The following is a 21,371-nucleotide window of genomic DNA, read 5'->3' on the forward strand; positions in this document are numbered from 1 at the left end:
ACTATGTCCTGGACATTTCACGACTGAAGTACAACCAAAAGTTTGACATCAATAAACTCGTTAATACATCAAGGGAGTATAATTAAAACCAAATCGAACTAATGCTTCAACCATTCTTCTTTCTAAAAATCATCTATGTTGATAACGAATACTAAAAAGTTATTTCACAAAGCCTTCCTCAAGCACGCTAACTTTGAAGAGACTGCGAAAATCGTGGCACAAAATATTAGCACAAATTTCGGTACCGTGAAACACAATAGTCACGAACCCTTTGAATGATATTTTTTTTTTTTTTACATTACTAGCTCATTAGTTTACTGCATGTGAAGTAAACATTTTTATAGAAGAGAGTGTTCCCAATAAAAAAATATGTCCAAAATGATATAAGATATATGCTACATATCTTATATCATTTTGGTGTTACGCTATTTATTTAAAAAAGAAAGATACTGTATAGAAAGCTTTTTCTTATTTTTTATATATAATTTTTTGCTGTTTGTTATTAAATTTCATGATAAATTTAAGTTTTTTTTTAAATTTACTAAAAATCCTTATTTTTGCCTTTTTTTCTTAACAAGTGGTTACACTGGCTGAGCTAAAACCATACCAAGCATAAAGTAATGATCAGGATTTATACGGTCAGGGAAAGTCAGGGGAAAAAATTGGGACAAAATCAGTGGGACAAAATCAAGTTTTTTGTGCCAAAATTATTTTCGTAGTTATTTTTATTAGAATAGCTATATTTATATAATAAAATGCATAAATAAAGTAATAAACATGTAATTATATAATATAAAAAAAATATTAAAAAAATTAGTTATTTTGGTGAAAAATACGAAATATTTTTAATGGACAACTTTTATCAGTGTAAACATTAAAAATATTACTTTTCGATGCATGTATTTGTCATAAAATATCTTTTTTAGATTTATATTTACAAAACTTATTACAGTAATGAAAGATTTTGTAGGTATTCTTTGTGTACAAAACATCTTTTTTACATGTTCAGTATTTCTCATCAACTGACCATTAACCAAAGACCAATTTTTTGTTATAACTTTTTTTATTGCAAAAAGTTGCAAACTATTTATGATGCATGGCTATTTACATACATTTAGCATGAGATTTACATAGTCAAATGATTGAAGGATATTGGAGGATAGTTTATCTGATACCTGACAAAAAATATCGAAAACTGTCTGTTTTCGATGCATAAAAACTAATGATTACATTTACGTTAAATTATTTTTAAAAGCCTAAGCGAAAAAACATTCTTAATTAAAATAATATAGTTTAAAATGAAAGTCAATAAAGTTAATTTAAAACAATAGGAGCGTAAGAAAGTTGATAAATAAAAAATGCAAAATAGCGTTTCGGAACACATGACAAAATGACGTGTAAATAAGCGCATAAAATTACGCTTAAATTAATATTTAATGTTTTCTTAACTAGATACTTCCTCTAATGAACATGTCTTCACCATTATGACAAATTTTCACCGTGCAATGCTGATATTGATTTTTTGGTATTTTGGCACACTCTGTTCCACTGTGCTGAGGCAGGAAAAATCAGGGAATATACTTTGTTATTATGGGAAGCAGATGCTTATTTTCTTAATGAGTCAGCGAATAATAAAATATTTCTAATTTTAAATTTCTTTTTTACCTAGGATTGTAATAAATTGTAAATATTTCTAGGATTTGTCAATGAAGTCTTGAAATGTCAAATGTTGGTTATGTTTAAATTTAAGCATTTTCAATATAAATTATTTTATTGACTGTTTAAAATTTTTATTTTTGAAGTTCTTTATTTTTTATATAAAATTTTGACAATCTACCACCTAATGTTCGTTGGAATTTTAAAATTTTTTTCTTTTTTTAAATTAGTATCTTAAATAATTGTAAACCTTAATAAATTTCAAGTTTTTTTAAATTCTTAATTCTAATTCTTATTAAGTAAATCTTATTTTGAAAATTTATCTCAATTATTTATTTAATATTCTTAATTATTTAATGTTCTCACTTTGTCAATCCTTTTTTTGTATCAAACATTTTAACTTTGCGTAAACAAATTAAAATACATTATGAAATTGCACCTTACTACAGGGAGTTTTTAAATGTACAAGTCTTATGCAATTGGAAAGAGAAAAAGATGGTTCTAGTAAACTTGTAAACAATGACGTCAAAGAAATATGGCCAAATATAAAAAAGATAATTGATTTCTGGCAGAACCTATCATCTTTTAAAAGACCATCATGAAAGAGCTGTTTGGTTGTAAAAAAACTGTTGAAGATGAACTACTTGTAGTAAAGCTTTCATTTTTTCTATTATGTCACACCTTTTGCAGCCAGATTATTTGAAAAAATAGCAAACAGGTGATCCTATGTGGTTTTTTCTGGGCAAAGACCTGGAGATATTGAAAAGATCCCTAATGCAATTGGTTATTAACGCTGATATTCTCTTTAAATGCGATTCTGTTCTTAATTTATTAGAGCTTGATGTTACTGATAAAAGTATTCATCTAAAGATAAAAGATATTCATTTTAGATTTTCAAGTTATTACATAAATATAAAGTAAAATCTGCAGATGTAAAAAAGTTCAAGAAGGAAGCTTCAATTAAGGTAATTCTTTTGTTAGAGAAAATCATTTAAAAATGTCCATTACATCAATGCATGACAAGAAATGCAAATGTGTTTCATCTAAGTTCCTGTATATGACAAGTTCACAATCGGTAGCAGAGACAGTTTTGCCACAATATTCAGCTCTGTTGGTTGTGTTATCTCAAGATCCCGGAATAGTAAAATCTTCAAGTTGCAAGAGCACTAGACAAAATAATTTCTTTTTTCATAAATCTACTATCCATATGCCAATGAGTAAAAATCTGTTCTACTTTAACATTGGTTTTCGTTACAAGTCATGGTAAAACAAGGGTTACGAGGAACTTATGTTAATAAGATTGTAATCAAAGTTAATTTGAAAAAAAAAATTGATAATATAAAGAAAGATGATAGAAGACCATATGTAAAAGAACAACCTGATACCTTCAACAATAAAACTAAAAAACAAGCTTATAAGGTTTGTGAAAAGAGCACGCCAAAGATATCAGCTAGACCTTGATCAAGAGAAAAAGAATGCCAAAACAATCATCAGTAAGAAATTTAACCCAAAAAAATCAGTGATGATTAAAAGATTTTCTTTTTATTTGATTCTTGCAACAATTTAGATATTGAGTTTATCATTATCATATAAGAGACAGATGTAAAAAAAGATTTGCGGTTTGTTATCAAAGGAAACAATTTGAAAAGGAAGAGGGAAGATAAATGTCTTGAAATTAAAAATATTGAAAAAGCAGTTCAAGTTTTGTAGGAATAAATAAGAAAACGATATGAAAATAATCTCTCTCTCTTTTTTAAAGATATTAATTTATCTTAGCAATTCGTTTACTTTATAAAATAATTAATTTTCAAGATAAAGTTATAGAAATTTTCTTACTTTTTTTATTTGATCTTTTACAATATAGAAAAAAATCTATTTTAAGTACTTTTGTATATGAAACTTTGAGAAAACTTCATAAGTTGTCAAAAACGTCATTAAAAGACTTTTTTTTAAATTTAGTTGTTGTAAAGTGGAAATAAATAAAAGCCTTTAATTAAAAAAATATATGATCAGTCATATCGACTGTATAGAGCACAAACGTAGTATGTCCACATTTTTATGAAATCAATGTTTTACTATATTCTTATTGGCAGTAACAAGCTTGTAGAGGACATTTGTAATATGTCCACAAGTGATATCCATCTTTAGATATAACACAAAACACAAGTGTAATATCTTGATTTTAGCAAAATCAACAGAGCACAAATGTAGTATTGGACATACAACATTTGTTCCCTGTCAACTATTTATTGTTTTGCATAAATGTACTTTCACTTTTATTTTGTAGCTATTTCTTTTTTATATCATTAAAGGAATTAGAATAACTTTAATGATCTAAAAAAAAAACTCTTTGCTTGCAAAGTAAATAAACCAGTATACTCAATCTTTTTCGTAATAAGACAAAATGAGTTATTACTGCAAATAATTACAACTTTGCATAAATTTATAATAATATCTCATATGAAAATACTTTACTTCATTGAATTAATCCTTAGTTGAAAGAAAATCAAAAAAGTATATGTGTTTGGTCATCAAAATATGACCTAATTTTATTATTATTTGGTTTGTTTCGTTTTTGGACTATTTGGTTTGTTTCGTTTTTGCCGGACATATTACAAAACAAGATGGCCACCAAAAAAAACATTAAATCTTTTCGCAATGCTCAAGAAGTATTAATGCTCCTTGATGAAGAGGATGATTTTGAAGAAGGTATGTTGAAGAATATTATTATATTAAATTGATTAATAATTATCACAATATTAAATTATATGTCCTACAACATAATCTAGCCGTTCTAGTTCCCTAGACCTAGTCTAGTGAGGAGGCTAGATAGTACTTTAGTAGAGTCAGAGTAGACTGGAGGAGTAGAGTCTAGTTCTATTATTACAATTATAACTGTTCACTAACAGTAGTAGTACACGTACTAGATCAAGTTGGCTTAGTAGTAAGTAGACTACTACTTATTAATAGTGTACTGGCACATCATTACTAGACTAGTAGTACCAAACTGCAATAATCATACTCATACTTGACTCATAGGCGTCATACTCATAGCCTCTATATGATTGATTATTATCAGGCCATGATTGAAAATAAAAGTATTAAAAAGCAGGTGCTGAATTAGGACCTTAGTCTAAAGTTTACATAGCATGTACTTTAGCCACTTTGGACTTGGAGGCATTATTTAACTAAATCTAGAATGTCTATATAATAATAATAATAATAATAATAATAATAATAATAATAATCTAGATGTTAAACTGTGAAATATAAATTACATCTTTAGAAAGTAAAACCAACTAACCATTTTTATAGATAATTATATTATTATTCCTTTTTGACAATTTTATATTATGATTTTATTATTTAAATATTTAAGCCAAAATTATTAACTGTCACATTATTATTTGTGTTTTAGGTAGCTCTGATCAACTCATCCAAACAGTTAGTCCAGATCAATTCAATTAAACATTTACTTTGAATCAACTCATTGATATGCCTACAGTTAGCTCTGATCAACTTGTCCAAACAGTTAGCTCAGACTCTGATCAACTAGTTGAAACGGTTAGTTCGGATCAACTTGTCCAAGTGTTTTTAAAGGTTAATGCGACTAATAGTTTATATGATTTAACAACAGGCTTATCTTATATTGTTGCCAGTAGCTCTAATCAAATCCTCCATGTGCCTAGCTTGGATAATCAAGTAGAAAATAAATTGAAGTGCCTTCGACTAGTACAAATCAACATATAATCGCTAGTTCCAATGAACTCAACTTGCCTAATTCTGATAGTGATACGGATGGCTATGAGTTTGACAATAATGATCATCAAATTGGGAATACTTTTAATTTCTCTTCACCAATCTTGGACCAACATGTGCATGTTCCTGATCTTGAAAAAGACAAACAAGGGAGAAAAAGAAAAAGAGAACATGAAAAAAGGATACGGAGTATTAGGCAAAAGGCACGCAATAATGGTTTGTTGTATGTTACCAGAAAAGGCAAAACAGTTCCTGCTAAAAATCCCAAATCAGTTGATTGTAACAAATGCAGATTTACATGCAACTCTGTAATATCTGAGGAAGATCGAGTCAACAATTGCCAGGAATATTATAGTCTTCAAGATTATAATGTTAAAAAACAGTTTTTGTGCAGCCTTGTCAATGAAGAGCCTATCAATCGACAGTGTTTCAGGTGTGCAGCGCCAGATCCTAAGAAAAAGAAAACAAAAAGTTGTGCATATTATTTATTCTCAAATGTATTGTCAAAGTTTAAAGAAAAGAGTTTGTCAGGATTTTTTCTGCAAAACCTTTTCATTTTTTTTCAGATGTGTTGATTCGGCATTAGCGGGAAAAGGTGATTCTGGGGCATTTGTGGGAACTGATAAAAGAAAAGGAGGACCAGCACACAACAAAATTTCGGAGGACATTGTTAAACACGTCCACAATCATATAAAAACTTTTCCAAAAGTTCTCCCACATTATTGTAGAAAAAATTCTAACAAACAGTACTTGTCACCTGACCTGAACATAAAACAAATGTACAGACTTTACAGAGATGACTACTGCGTGCGCCTGAACTTACCACCGGTAAAAGAGCACAAATATAGACAGATCTTTACCAATGATTTCAATCTCAGATGTTTCAAGCCAAAAAAAGATCAGTGGTCTGTTTGCAATGCTTACAGTGATGCAGACGAAGCAAGGAAGTTGACATTGAAAGTTGCATGGGATCAACATAAACAAAGATAAAAGGAATCAATGGAAGAAAAATACATTGATAAACAACGTGCTCATGATGACAAATCTTTTCTTGTAGTTACCTTTGACCTGGAAGCTGTTTTGGTGACACCGCATGCGGGGGATGCTCAGATATACTACAAAAGAAAGCTGGCTGTGTACAATTTTACATTGTTTGAGACAGCATCACACCAAGGGTACTGCTACTTGTGGGATGAAACCGAAGGTGGAAGAAGCGCCAATGAAATAAGATCTGCTCTTCTAGATTATTTAGGGAATCTTCCTTCTACTGTGAAACACGTTACTACATTTTCAGATACCTGTATCGGTCAAAACAGGAATCTCTATGTTGCATCAGCAATGCTCTATGCTGTCCAGAACTTAAAAAATATTGAAATTATTGACTTGAAGTTTATGGAATCAGGTCATAGTTATCTGGAGGCAGACTCCATGCATGCAACTATTGAGAAAGCATTCCGGCACAAAAAAGTCTACACAACCCGAGAGTGGGAGCTCATAATTGGTTTTGCTAGAAAGCAGAATCCACTCTTTATTGTCAAAAGAAGGTACCATAATGATGTACATGATCTCAAAGCCTTATCAAGATTCGTCAAAAATCGATCAAAAAATACTCTTAATGAAGCAGTGCAGTGGATGAAAATAAAATGGATGCGATTTGAAAAGAGTCGCCCATACATTATTCAATACAAATACTTCATAAAAAGTGACTCATTTATGGAACTTAATACTCTAATAGCACGCGGTCGACCAACTTTGCTTGCAAATCTGTTATTGGCGCCTGCCTACAATTGCCGCCTGTCAATCTTGGTGCCAAAAAAGAATGACCTGATGTCACTTATAGAATCAAGCATCATCCCTCAGGAACATGCACCCTTCTACCATGATCTGCCAAGCAATGCAAAATGCAGAGACCGCCTTCCACAACCAGATGCCACTGAAGAGACTGATGATGACGTTTAAAAGTGAAAACTAAATTATTTTGTTTAATTAGGGTTAGGGTTACAGTAATCATGAAGTATTGTGCTAAAGTATTCATACATTTTAATGTTATCTGTTCTATGATTATTTCGTGATAAATTCAAGATTATCAAATTTATTTCATTTAATTCAATTATATATTTTTTTATTATTTATAATCAGTATTCATAATTTTCACTGTTCCGTGATTATTAAATTTATTACTATGATAATTTAAGGATTATCAAATGTATTTTTATTAAGGATTAAATTACATTGATCAACAATTGTGTTCGAATTATTTATATTGCACAAATGTAATAAGACTTTTCTTTACTTTTTTATAGAGCACAAATGTTGCATGTCCATTTTTGTTCATCCTCTTAACAAATTTCAACATTTAAAGTCATTTGGAATCAACAACACCACTTAAGATGTTCATATTCCTACATTAGATACATGATAGTATGTAATCATTGATAAAATGCCCCCAAATAATACTTTGCTATATTTTACAAATGGTTTTGAAAATTGAAATTCGTTTTTCTCCATATTTTGGTTTTTGGACATACTACGTTTGTGCTCTATACAGTCGATATATGCACTTTTATTATATATGCGAGTGTCATTGCATGCCAATGTGAGTTTTTTTTTTTAGGTGCGACCGTCAATTCAAGTCAATGTGAGTTTTTCTGCAAACCATTTATAATTATTCCGAAATATAGTTCACAAGTTGGGGGAAAAAGGTAGGGGTAAAAGATTGCTTTTCGAGAAAAAGGTCAGGGAAGTTACTTATATTTTTGAGTTGAGTCAAAAACATAACTCAAAAATATAATAACACTGCTCTAAAGAGCTAGCTCTTTAGAGCAGTGCCCATTATAGTATTTGTAGAAAAGAGAAAGAGTAGCAACTATACGACAATGTGATAATGGTTGGAGGTTGGCTGCAAGAGCAGGTCCAACTATGTTTACAATGCGTTTTTACACTTTGTCTAAAAGAGAAAGGGCATCATTAGAAGATCCGCCCCAGATATGGCAACAGTATTCCATATAAGACCGGATTTCAGATTTATAGAGATAAAGAATAGAATCCAAAGTAAGAAAGTGTGGAGCTCGATAAAGAGATGCAACCATAGCAGATGCTAATTTTGCAACTGATTTGATATATGGTTTCCAGGAAAGATTGGAAGTAAGAGTTAATCCTAGAAGATGAAGAGTAGATGACTCATCAAGTACATCACCGTTTTTTTTTATTTCTGTTTTAGAAAAAATCAAAATCCTGTTTGTTGTGTCAACTCTAACTAAATTACTTAAGACAGCTTTTGAAATAAAAAATTAAGCCTATACATTTGCATTTGTATTATTCAACTCACCTCTGATAAAATTTTGAAGAGTTTTTGAAATTTAGGCTTGGACTTTTTAAAACTGCCAAGAAAACAGAAAAAGCAAGTCAACAACAACTACAGGAGCAATTTAATATGGTCAAAACTGTTTCAGTTTCATTATTGTCTAGTTACTCTTAGGTGCTTTATACAAGATGGGATGAATAGGTGGGATTTTTTGTGCAGATGTAATAAATGTAGAGAGATTGGGAAGAAAAGGTCCTAATAAACAGGTGGGTGCAATTTTTTATTTTTATATAAGTGAGTGTATATATATAGAGCCATTACAGTTGAGAAGGCTACTTTTTAGTTGTGGTTACAACCTCCTCTCAACTCTATATTCTCAGGTCAGAATCTCATATTTCATCTCAAAAATTTGGCTACAGAGACATATCATAGGCAAGGTTTTTGAGTCTTTAATTAACAAACACTTAATCTCTTATCTAATAGCTTACTTTCTGGTCATCAATATTTTGATGCTCTCGTTCTACTGCTGATTTGTTAACAGTAATAACTTATAGGTTTTATCATTTATTATGATATAGATTTAAAGCCTTAGATAAAGTTTGGCGTGTTAGTCTTCTCCGCAAGCTCTCTTCTTACAGTGTATCAGGTAACATCTTTAAGGCTATTGAATCTTTCCTTACCCATCATAGTAAAAATGTTGTACTCTTCTTCTCAAAATTCTATCCTTGAACCTATACCTTTTTTAATTTACGCTAACAATCTCCCAGAAATTCTCACATCTCATCAAGGTGGCATTGTTTGCTGATGATACTACCATTTATTCTTGTCTTGATATGAAGCCAACACTCTCTAATTGCTTTGAGGGAGCATTTGAGCTTGAAAAAAACCTTACTTTTGCTACAGCATGGGGCTCTCAGTGGCTGGTGAACTTTAAATCAATTTTTTTTTTGCTATCCGTTTTTGCAACAATCTAGATTTTCGGATATTGATGAATGCGAATGTACTTGATGAGTCATCTACCCTTCGTTTTCTTGGACTAACTTTTATTTCCGATCTTTCTTTAAAACTATATATCAAATCCAGTGCAAACCTAGTATCTGCTAAGTATGCATCTATCTATTCTTTATCTCTACAAATCTCTAATCTGTCCTTGTATGGAATACTGCTGCCATATCTGGAGCGGATCTTCGAATGATGCCCTTTCTCTTTTAGACAAGGTGCAAAAACGCGTTGTAAACATTGTAAATCTGCTCTTGCAGCCAACATTCAACAATTGTCACATTGTCGTAATGTTGCTTCTCTTTCTCTTTTCTAAATATGCTATAAAGAGCGCTGCTCTCAAGAGCTAGCGTCTTTTGTGCCATCTTCTAAAGTTCATTCTGGTGTTACTTGTCATTCAATTAATTGTCTCATCCATTTACTGCGACTGTTCCTAAGTGCTCCGAAAATTCTTATTCTTCTAGTTTTTTTACAAGAACATCTGTTTTTTAGAACTTGCTCACTTCATCTTGTTTTCCAGATTCGTATAATTGGCAATGGTTTAAGTTGTCTGTTAATCATTATCTTGCTTAATAAACTTCACCTTTTCTAGAATAAAGCTCTTATTTGGTCAAGAAATGTTTTTTTTTTATATATTCAAAAATGCGTAGTTATGCATTATGGAGCAAAAAAATGAGAATCGTATTCATCGACGAGATGGCAGAAGATTTGAGAAAACTATTTTACAGACAGACTTACTGAAACTTTTAAATGATCTTAACTGGAAGCAACAGATCATATTATCTACCTCAAAAGCAAATTTAATCTTGGGACATATACCAATAATTTTTGCACATCGCAACACAAATTTACTTACGTTATCATATTAAGTATTTGTACAAGCGCATAATGAGTTTGCTGCCCCAGTTTAGTCTTCAAAAATAAAAGGAGATGTTTTTAATTAAAGAAAAGAACTAAGACAAGCAACTAAAATAGTTCTGTTTTATTATTTACACAATGTTTTGACAAAGAGACAAAGTTGAACTTATTGATCCATAATTTTTTAAAATTTAAACATCAGAGGTCATGAGTTTATATACAAACACAGAAATTATTAGTAACACAATTAGACATAAGTTCTTAGCAAATAGAATCACACCATTATGGAATTATTTGCCAGAAAATGCTGTATTTCAAAATCTTTAAAGGAATTTAAAAACTTTTATCGCACAATACATAACCCTTACATATTACACAAGTTTATGAAGCTTTGAGACTTGATAAGGCTAATTTATGTGCAACGAAAAGTGTTTATTGATTAATTGAGTTGCGAGTGCGAATAATTGAGTCAAAGTGCCAATAACTTGGGACCGCAAATTAAAAAAAGCCGTTGCTTTTTAAAAAATCTTGACAACGCAAATTTTTTTAAAAACAGGCCTAGTATTTAATACATATTGTTTTAATTAATATTTATCTTATATTGTGTTTCATGAGAATAAATCGACTTAAATTAATTATTTTTTTAATGTACAGAGTACAGATCATTTTTGCCTGAAAAAAACACTTGATTTGACAGGATACGAAGAAATTTGATTGCCCTGCCAAGGTTTCTATAAAATAAACTTTAGAATGCCCTGAATTCAGGCGTGTTATGTTTATTTAAAATTTAAAAAAAAAACATAAATCTATTATTACTATTACTCTTTTAACTATAGGGTGGTTACTACTCTAAACAAATTAAAAAATAGTAGTCATCCTGTTGTAATGACTAAAACAATGGGGCCTCCAAGGAATATCTATTTGTCAATATATTTATACATATATAAAGATGTGTTGAGTACCTGACCATCTGGCGGTCTTCCTATGTATTTGGAAACCCACTTGTTGGCTAATTAAAAAGAAACTATGTCTATCAGGGTTGGGGTCAAATATGTATATGTATTTGGTAAAAAATAGGCTAATTTGGGGTCTTTGTATTTTTTCGAAAAGTGCACTCCACCTCCCTAAAACACCTGCGCTTTTAACCTACCTACCTAACTAGAAACTTTGTCTAACTTTGTCTAAACACTTGTCTAAAGATACTTTTCTATAAAAGTATGTCAAAGATACTTTTCTTAAATTTCTAAATTCTGTTTCAAGTAGTTCTGTAACAAATTTTCCTAACATAATATTCTTGTAGCAAAAGTGTTTCACTTAATAACGTTTTAATCAGCTAGACTATTTCTTCACAATTATAGTTTGTTAAATGTCTTGTGACATGTGTTGATATTTTATGCCTATTTTCGGATTTTTTCATGCATTTTTGTTTATCATTTAGATCTCTGAGGAAGCTTTTTGATCATTATTGAACCTAAAATATATGCCCACACTTTTTAGATTAAAAGTTTTCCATTTTGTGACAGCAAGTTTAACAAAATCACCAGTCTTGTTAAAGTTTGAGATAGTAGAAATTTCAGGGCGATTAAGAAGAACATTGTCAGTATTATCAGAAAAAAGCGTTTTACTTTCTGAGTCGATTATTTTATATGTTTTTGATAATGTGAATAAAAGCCAAACAACAAAAGAGTTCCATCTGTTGTTAACCAAGGTTTTTCGTAAAATGTTAGAGTTAGATTTATATCATATATAACTGCCTTTGCTTTGCTATTTGACTCTCTTACTGATTCTAAAGTTAAATGAATTTGATCACATAAAAATTAGAAATTTATTTGTTTACAGGTTTTCACAACGTTTTCAAAAGAAATTTAGGGCCATAAAACATATAATTTGTATTACAAGTTATCATAACATCTAAAACACTTTTCGAAAAAGAATTTATATTATTGGTTTTCCAAAACCAGCAACTTTCTGATACAATAACATTTTTGTAACTTTGTCACAGAGCTCCTAGTAAAAATTTCTAAATTAAAGAAAAAAAGTAATAGAAAGTTCATTGCAATTTTAGAATAAACCAAAAGCCTATCTGAGAGGAAAACTGTGCAAAATGTTATTTTAGTTTAACCTTTTTGAAGTTTTGATGTCAATCAGATCATATAATAAAATGTTTTAAAACTCGCATTAGGTGAACATTCTATCCAACGTGTTTTCTACTCTATGTCTGTGGGAAATCTATAGATTTTTTAAAACGTTTTTAAATCGTTTGACTTCTTCAATGATAAATAACTCGTAGAACACAATAAACACATTTCACCATTTTTCATAAACATAAACTAATTTCACAATTTTCATAATAGACTAAAAACCTTTTCATTTAATGATTGCTATCTACTTCATTAAAAAAAGTTTTATAAGCGGAGAGTTGATATTTTACAGAATTTCTGACTTTCCTACACATTTTTTTTTTTTGCTACAGGTTCTCGCTTGATGACTTTTAGTCACTACGTAAGACCTCCTTGTTAATAAAAAGGTTTCAGCTAAATATGTTCAATACATAATAAATTTTCGGGTGTGTGCATAGAGTTGTTTCAAAATATCACAAGTTGACTTTGGCTACAGTTGCTATAGTCAATTTGGCATTTTTTTTAACTCCCAGTTCAATTTAAGTTGATACGCAGCAAAATGTTTGACATTCTTTCAACATTTTATGGGCATGTAAGACAAAACCCGTTAAAAATATGGATTTTTCAGTGTAGCATTTCATTTTTCCAAATTAAATATTTCCGTAACATATTCAACTTGGCTTAGCTTCGGTTTTAAATAAATTTTTGAGGCGCAGCATTTTGACTACTTGTAACCATATCTTATTTAAATTATTTTTCTCTTTTGCATGAAAGAAAAAAAAATGTATGTAAAAAAGAAAAAAAACAGAGCTGACTGTAGAAATTGCTACACTTGCTACAGCCTGGATCCGCTCCTGACTCTTTTCACTTAAACAAATATTTATTCTAAAAGAAACAACTACTTGTTTCTTTATAACTTTGTTTCTTTATAATATTTGTAATTTTATAATTTTGTTATTTGTTTTGCAGTGGTGCATTTTTTTGAATTAATTTATGGGCACGCTGTTAGTGTCCATCTTTGTATGGGCCTTCGTATCCTTTAGAACATATATTTGATGTTTCTAATAAATATCTATCTAACTTATTAACTTATAATACTAAGTATAAACTTGATCTTTTATTATTATATATTTTCACTTATTATAACTAGAATATTTTACTTATAATCATTCATAATTTTTTATTATTTTTAATACAATTTATTTTGTACTTATTACTTATAATTTACCTAACTATAACCTATTTTTAATATTTACGATATTCCTCCCTAACTTTATTGACAGTATTTTTTTAATTATTTATTTTAATTGTTAAATCAATATTATTTTTATTTTATTATTTTATTAATTAAATTATAATTTTATTATGAATTCAAATAAGGAAACTTTTTTCTTATTTGACTTCATTCAATCATTTCATTCTGTAAACTGTACTACTTAAATGTCTTCTCACTATAAAGATTGTTTTAAGAAGATTAATACAAATCATCACTACCTTCAATGTAATCATTACCTGAATCTTTTTCGCAAAAAATGCTGTCGTCTGAATAATATGGAATTTAGGATATTGAAAAACTCTAAAACATCTTGGTTATGTATTTCATGTAGAAAATATATTTTTCCATTTAATTCTTTATCTGATGAGCTGCGTCTGCAAACAATAAATAATAAAGTGATTCATATTAATGAACTCTCAAACAACATATCTTCTTTTCCAAACATCAGAGAGTCTAATCTTTATAATAAACTTAATGACTTCATTTCCCATTAAGTTAATAACAACAATGACAATGACTTAAATCTCGAAGAAAACTCTATTAATTGTAAATATATGGACATAGAATGTTTCAACTCTGCCTACATCGACAAAAATAATTTTTTTCTTTTTCATTTAAATATTGCTTCTCTTATTAAAAAATTTGACGAATTAAACTCACTTTTATCTCTTATTAACCATGAATTCAGTATTATTGGCGTAACTAAATTTAAACTAAAAAATGACATCTTACCAACTATCTCATTAAATCTTACCGGTTATGCTTATGAGCATACTCCAACAAAATCTTATTTTGGAGGAGCTCTACTTTATATATCTAATACATTAATTTACAAACCTCGAAACAATCTTAATATGCTTAAACCAAAGTTATTAGAATCTGTGCTTGTGGAAATCACCTTTCCTAAAAAATGAAACATCATTATTGGCTGTATTTATCGCCATCTTAATATGGATATTTCAGAATTTGTTAAATCATACTTAATTCACTTTTTGGAAAGCTATCTATGGAAAAAAACAAAACTACTTTTTTAATGGGCAATTTTGATATCGATCTTTTATTAGCAAACTCAGATAATTCTGTCTCTGAATTTTTAGACACCATAGCTTTAAATAACTTTATTCCCTTTATTTCATTCCCAACAAGAATCACGAATCACTCCAAAACTCTAATTGATATTATATTTTCTAATGCAACTTCAACAAATATTTTTGCTGGAAATTTTACTTCTACGTTATCAGATCATTTACCCCAATTTTTAATACATCCATTATATAGAACCAAAATTATCCTCGTAAAAGCTGCATTTTTTGTCGGAATTTAAAAAAAATAAATTGCGAGGAATTATGTAGAGATTTCTCAAAAATTAGTTAGACTAATGTAATCAATGTCGACTAAGGTAAGACTAATATGTTTTTAATAAGAGTTTTTCACAAGTTTCAATTCTCTTTTAAATAAACATGCACCATTAAAAAAAGTCAACAATCGCTGTTTATCAAGGGATCTCAAACCTTGGATAGCACGAGGAATCTTGACTTCAATTAAAATACGAAATAAAATATTTAACAAATTTCTTAAAACAAAGAATCCTAATAACAAACTCAATCTAGAAAAATCTTATAAAACCTATAGAAACTTACTTGTTACTCTCACCCGTTGTAGGAAAAAGAACCATTACTCTAAGTTCTTCTCTGATAATGCTAAAAATTTGAAATCTACATGGAATGGTATTAGGAATCTTTTAAAAATTAGTTCGAGAGTTAACTCTTATCCTTCCTGTTTATCTTCTAACAACTCCATGATATATGACCCCATTAAAATTTCGGAATCTTTTAATTCATTCTTTGTTCAGTTCCGGAAGAATTACAGAAAAAGATTCACTAATCCAATACTGACTTTAATAAATATCTTGAAAACCCTAATCTTAAATCAAAATTCATAAAACCTTCAGACAAAAACGAAGTATTATCTATTATTCATTCTCTTAATGACAGCAAGGCTTTGGGACCTTAAAGCATTCCAATATCTATTTTTAAAGCTCTTGCAAATGAAATCTCTCATGTACTTTCTGAACTATTCAATCTGTCATTTATCACCGGTGTATTCCCTGATATCTTAAAAACTGCTTCTGTTATCCCAATTCATAAAAAAGACTCAAAACTTGAATGTAATAACTACAGATCAATTTCATTATTATCAAATGTTAGCAAACTTTTAGAAAAACTTATGTAATCTCGTATTTACAACTTTTTGAATAATTCTGCTTGTTTTCATATTCGACAGTTTGGATTTTGCTCAAACCACTCCACTTCTCATGCATTATCAGCATTACTGAAATGATTCGTGGTGCAATTGACAGAGGTTCCTTTGCTTGTGGTGTATTTATAGATTTTCGAAATGCTTTAGAAACGGTTGATCACAACATTCTAATAAAAAAGATAAACTACTACGGAATACGTGGTATTGCTAATCATTGGTTTTCTTCATATATTAGAGATCGCACTCAGTTTGTTTCAATTAATGGATTTAAATCCACACATAAAGTTATTAAATATGGCGTTCCACAAGGTTCCGTTCTTGGACCGTTATTGTTTTTTTTATATATAAATGATTTATCTTGTTCATTAAAAAATTCTTAGGTACATTATTATGCTGATGATACCAATCTTTTATGTATCAAAAAATCACTTACGACTCTTTGTAAAAAAGTTAATTAAGATCTTCATCGCTTATGTAACTGGTTAAGTAGTAATCGTATTTCATTGAATGTCAATAAAACTGAATACATTATTTTTCATTCCCCTCAAAAAACTATTGATAATATTAAAATTAATGGAAAAAAACTTTTTCCGTCAAAATATATAAAGTATTTTGGAGTATACCTTGATGAAAACCTATCTTGGTATAATCAACTGTATCATCTTAAAAAAAAACTTACACGAGCTAACAGTATATTTTCTCTAATTCGTTACTATGTTACTATCCAAACTCTTAGAATGATTTATTTTTCTTTATTCTCTTCTCACTTTAGCTATTGCTGTATTGTTTGGGGTCAAAAAAGTAACTTTTTACTTAATAGCATTGCAAGTTTACAACACGCATCTATTAGAATAATGACTTTTTCACCAATAAGATCTGATATCCAAAAACAATTTTCTGAACCAAGAATCCTAAAACTCCATGATCTTGTAAAGTTTTACAACTGTTTTTTTGTGTTTGACTTTCTCCAAAATAAACTACCAAACTCTTTTTTAACTTTTTTTATTAAAAAAAATAAAATTCACAATCATCACACCAGGAATACAGAAAATAGTAAGCTATACTCTTCATTTCTCAACACAATTAAATATGGTAAGTTTTCCATATAGCAACAATGTATTTCCCAATAGAACCAGTGTATTCCTGCATTATTAAAAAAGTAAAAAAAAAAAAAATCCCCTAGTTACGGATTATTTACTGCTTAACAGAATTCAATTTAAAAATATATTGTTGGAGTGTATTTCTTTATAATTTCTCTCTGTACCTAAGTTGCCTTTAATATATAATTTCTTTAACGAATTAGTGATTTAATTTTTGCCTTATTTATTATTTATCTATATTATATTTATTTATTATTGTGTTATTATTGCTACATTTTATGTTATTATTATATTTAATTAATGTCTATGATATGTACATACAATTTATATTGTATTATAATTATTCTTCATATTATTGATACTTTATTATTATTATTAGTATTATTATTTTATATTATTACTATAATTATTGCATTTATCATGATTGTTTGTTTAACAATCTTTTCTTTTTTTTCTCTCATTTATATTTTGTATGCTTTTTAGGTGTCACTCCATTGACTAGTTTGTAACTATATGAGTGACACTTAACCTAATTCTATTAATTTACGATGAGCATTCGTAAATTTTTATTGATATGGTTGAACAAAAAAAAAAAAAAAAAAAAGATTTCGATAAAGATTTTGGTTAGATTTTTCTAAAATTCATAATCTTATTTTGAAATATACGAAAGACCTTCAGCCTTAGAAGGATTATTGAAGCGATTTGTCGCTATTTGTTTACATTTTTGTCGTCACTGGCCTCCTTTTAATGTTGAGAAAATAGTTGCGCAATCGAATCAGAGAAATGTCTATTTCAAAGTTTTTTTCTTTTCTTTGTTACCTTTATGAAAAATATTGTACTTTAAGTACAAGCTTAAATTTTCTGACGTACCAGCTCATTTTGTGAACACCATGTTTCTGTTAAACAAATAATATCAAAATAGTTTTTAAGTTCTTCTATAAAATGTCGAAGATTTTCAAAATTTTTGTTCATACTTCTTTTATTTATGTTGAGAATTCTGGTTTTTTTGTTTATCACCATTTTTAGAAAGAAATTCTTTTAACTCACTAGCATAATAATAAAGACAATCTATTTTTAAGTCATTAAAATAGTTAATATCTGAATCTGTGTTTTCATCAGATCCAATGTATTTGTTTCTAAAGTTGAAAATAAGTGATTCATAGTCATCCATTTTATATTTTTTGCTGTTATCATTTTTGTGTGCTAAATTGGTATTTATAACTTTAGCAAACTTACCCTCAGTTCGAAGTTTTTTTGCTTTAGTAAATAAAAGTCGTCCTTTTTCGATTTTGTAATTGCTATAATCTTTGTTTAGATATATTTTTTCCTTACATAGTTTTCTTTTTTTATATTCATATAACGATTTCTTAACCTTTGTTGTTAATAAACTTAACCGCGATAGTTCTTCTTCTTTTTCCAGATTCGTGTTCCTTCCTAGTCATGTGTGCTCTTTCAATTGCAATGTTGTTATAGTTCCGAGTTTCTCCTTTAAGAACTCTTTGACCTTTAATTCGCTATCTTTCCAAGCTTCTTCTTCTCTTTCGTAAAAGCCATCAAAACGACGATTGTTCTGTCTACTCCTATCTTCTAATTCTGCTACTTTATCTTGAATAATTTTGGTGTTTTGTGCGATTTTAGTTATATAGGTTGCATTTTCAGGAGCAGAACGAATATGGTGCTCAAGAACTTTATCACCTGTTTCAATACGAAAATTTAAAAGCTCTACAAAGTTACCTACATCAATGTTGTCTTTACATGTTTCTCCTATCACTGGATAATACTTATTGTCATCCTCGAAAAGCAACATCGTTGCGGCCAAAAAAAATAATTGTCTTTATAATTGGAATTAATTAATTTTGATTATTTATAATAAGTTTTTTTCCAAGATTATCGATGTCAACTTCAATCAGATTTTTTTTTGAATTAGATCTAGATTGCAGCATGTTAATACATGTTTGACATTTGATGAAGTCGACAGTTATTATTAGAATCCATATAAGAGCTACATTACCCCATATGGTACAAGGTTTTCGAATAAAGTTGATTATTGAGGTATTGCTTGGAATACTGCTACCCAACAGTGTACACGGAAGGCAGTATACTCCATCTTTAATCTATAAGTAAGCTGACCAGGAATATTCAAGTAGCCATTTAAGTAAAAATGATTGTTTCATTTTTTTAACAGAAACTGGAAAAACAAAAGACAAGTTTGAAATAAATATTTTGTTAAGTAGATCTAATAACATTGAGTCATCTTTGCAAGCAGATAGATGTCCACGGCGCTCATAGTAAGTAGAAACATCATAAAATGGGTGGCTTGAAGGCTGATCTGATGTACAAGGAGTACAATTAAGGAAGATTGAATTAGGAGCAATATCAATATTTACATCTATAATTTTAGTTTCGTTATCTATACAAAACTTTATGCAACATTGAGCTAATGATTTTTTTTTTTGAAAATAGATTTTTAGGAGGTTGAAAAGATAAATTAAGAACTTTAGTGGTAACAGAAGAGTGCGAACACTTGGCAAAACTGAACACGACCCTCTTTTTAAATCACTTTTGACTAATTTCTTTGAGCATAAAACTTTTCACAATAGGTACAAAATGATTTGGTGACCACATATCTTTATCCTTGGAAATATAGCGACAATCTGTGTAACATCATAAAGTATTCAGAATTTCTTTATTTGTTTTATGATCACCATGTGGGTATATACTTACATTAAATAACTTTTGATATTTTTTAAGTCCAAATTCAGGATAAATAAACCGAATTTGTTTATTTAACACTAAAGATAATACAAAGAAAAGAAGCAAATTTATTGTTTCTGCAATTGTTATAGACATCTTTTTTTACAAATTCAGAAATATTTATATCATTTAATTCTGTAAAAGAACCAAAAAACTCAAATGAAACACATGCCATGAAAACACTAGAGAGAGAAGAAAAACTTTTAGATTCCACTTCGTTAAAATTTTAAGGTGTCTTGAATAAAAGGTTGCTGTTGTATCCTTTTTTGTATTTTGGGTATCTTGAATAAAAGGTTGATCATGTGTTTTATCTAATGAATTTATCAATGAGTTGCAGATATAGACAGTTGCCACTTTTCATTAACCTGTAAACAGTTATAAAGACAGTTACCACTTTTCATTAACCTGTAAAGTCATAACATATATTAACTAAATATATCTAAAAAAAACATAAATAACTAAAGATTATTTGTCAAGAATTATTGATTTACAAAACAAAATAAAACAAAAAAAAAGTGTTTAAACTCCTACTTTAAAACAATATCATCTTCATTTTCTTTTTGCATATGAATAAAAGCTTCCATTTCAGAATTTATTAAAGAAAGAAGATCTTTGTTTACAACAGGAAACTTTGAATTTATTTTTTTGACAATATTACGACTTACAAGGCTTTGCTTTGCAAGTCGTAATATAAGGGAAATGCTTGGCTATAATGGCATCGGATAGCAACAAATCCATAATTGCAACCAAAAAATAAAATTTGTATCAAAAATAACTTTTAGCTAATTTTTGATAAACTTCAATTTATTCAAATACTTAAGACATTATTCGAATAATTTAGGTGTTATTAGAATAATTAAGGATTCATTTTTATATATAAATTTATATATAAACAGAACCGAGAGAACCCTTTTGATCACACGTTTCTGCAACTTTTTTTCGTTGTCTACCGGAAAATCTGGTCAAATGAATCCTGAAACAATAGGGATTTTTTTGGCCTTAAATACGGCAACCAAAATAAATACATTGCAATAACGATTGATTGATTGGAAAGGGTTCTTTCGGTTCCGTTTACTTTACAAAAAGAATCCTGATTTATAGCGGCGTTTTGAAACATGACGGAGGAGAGCTAAGCCTTTGAAACATTGTTATAGCCGTGTACGTTTTTCTATAAAAACGATATTAATTTTTTTAAAGAACTTATATATATATTAGTATACTATGAATTTAAGTTTAGTATTTTTTATACTATGAAACGGAATTTTTTACAACTTTTTAGAATATTA

The sequence above is a fragment of the Hydra vulgaris genome, chromosome 05, assembly GCF_038396675.1.
Source record: "Hydra vulgaris chromosome 05, alternate assembly HydraT2T_AEP".
In the NCBI taxonomy this organism is placed as follows: Eukaryota; Metazoa; Cnidaria; class Hydrozoa; order Anthoathecata; family Hydridae; genus Hydra; species Hydra vulgaris.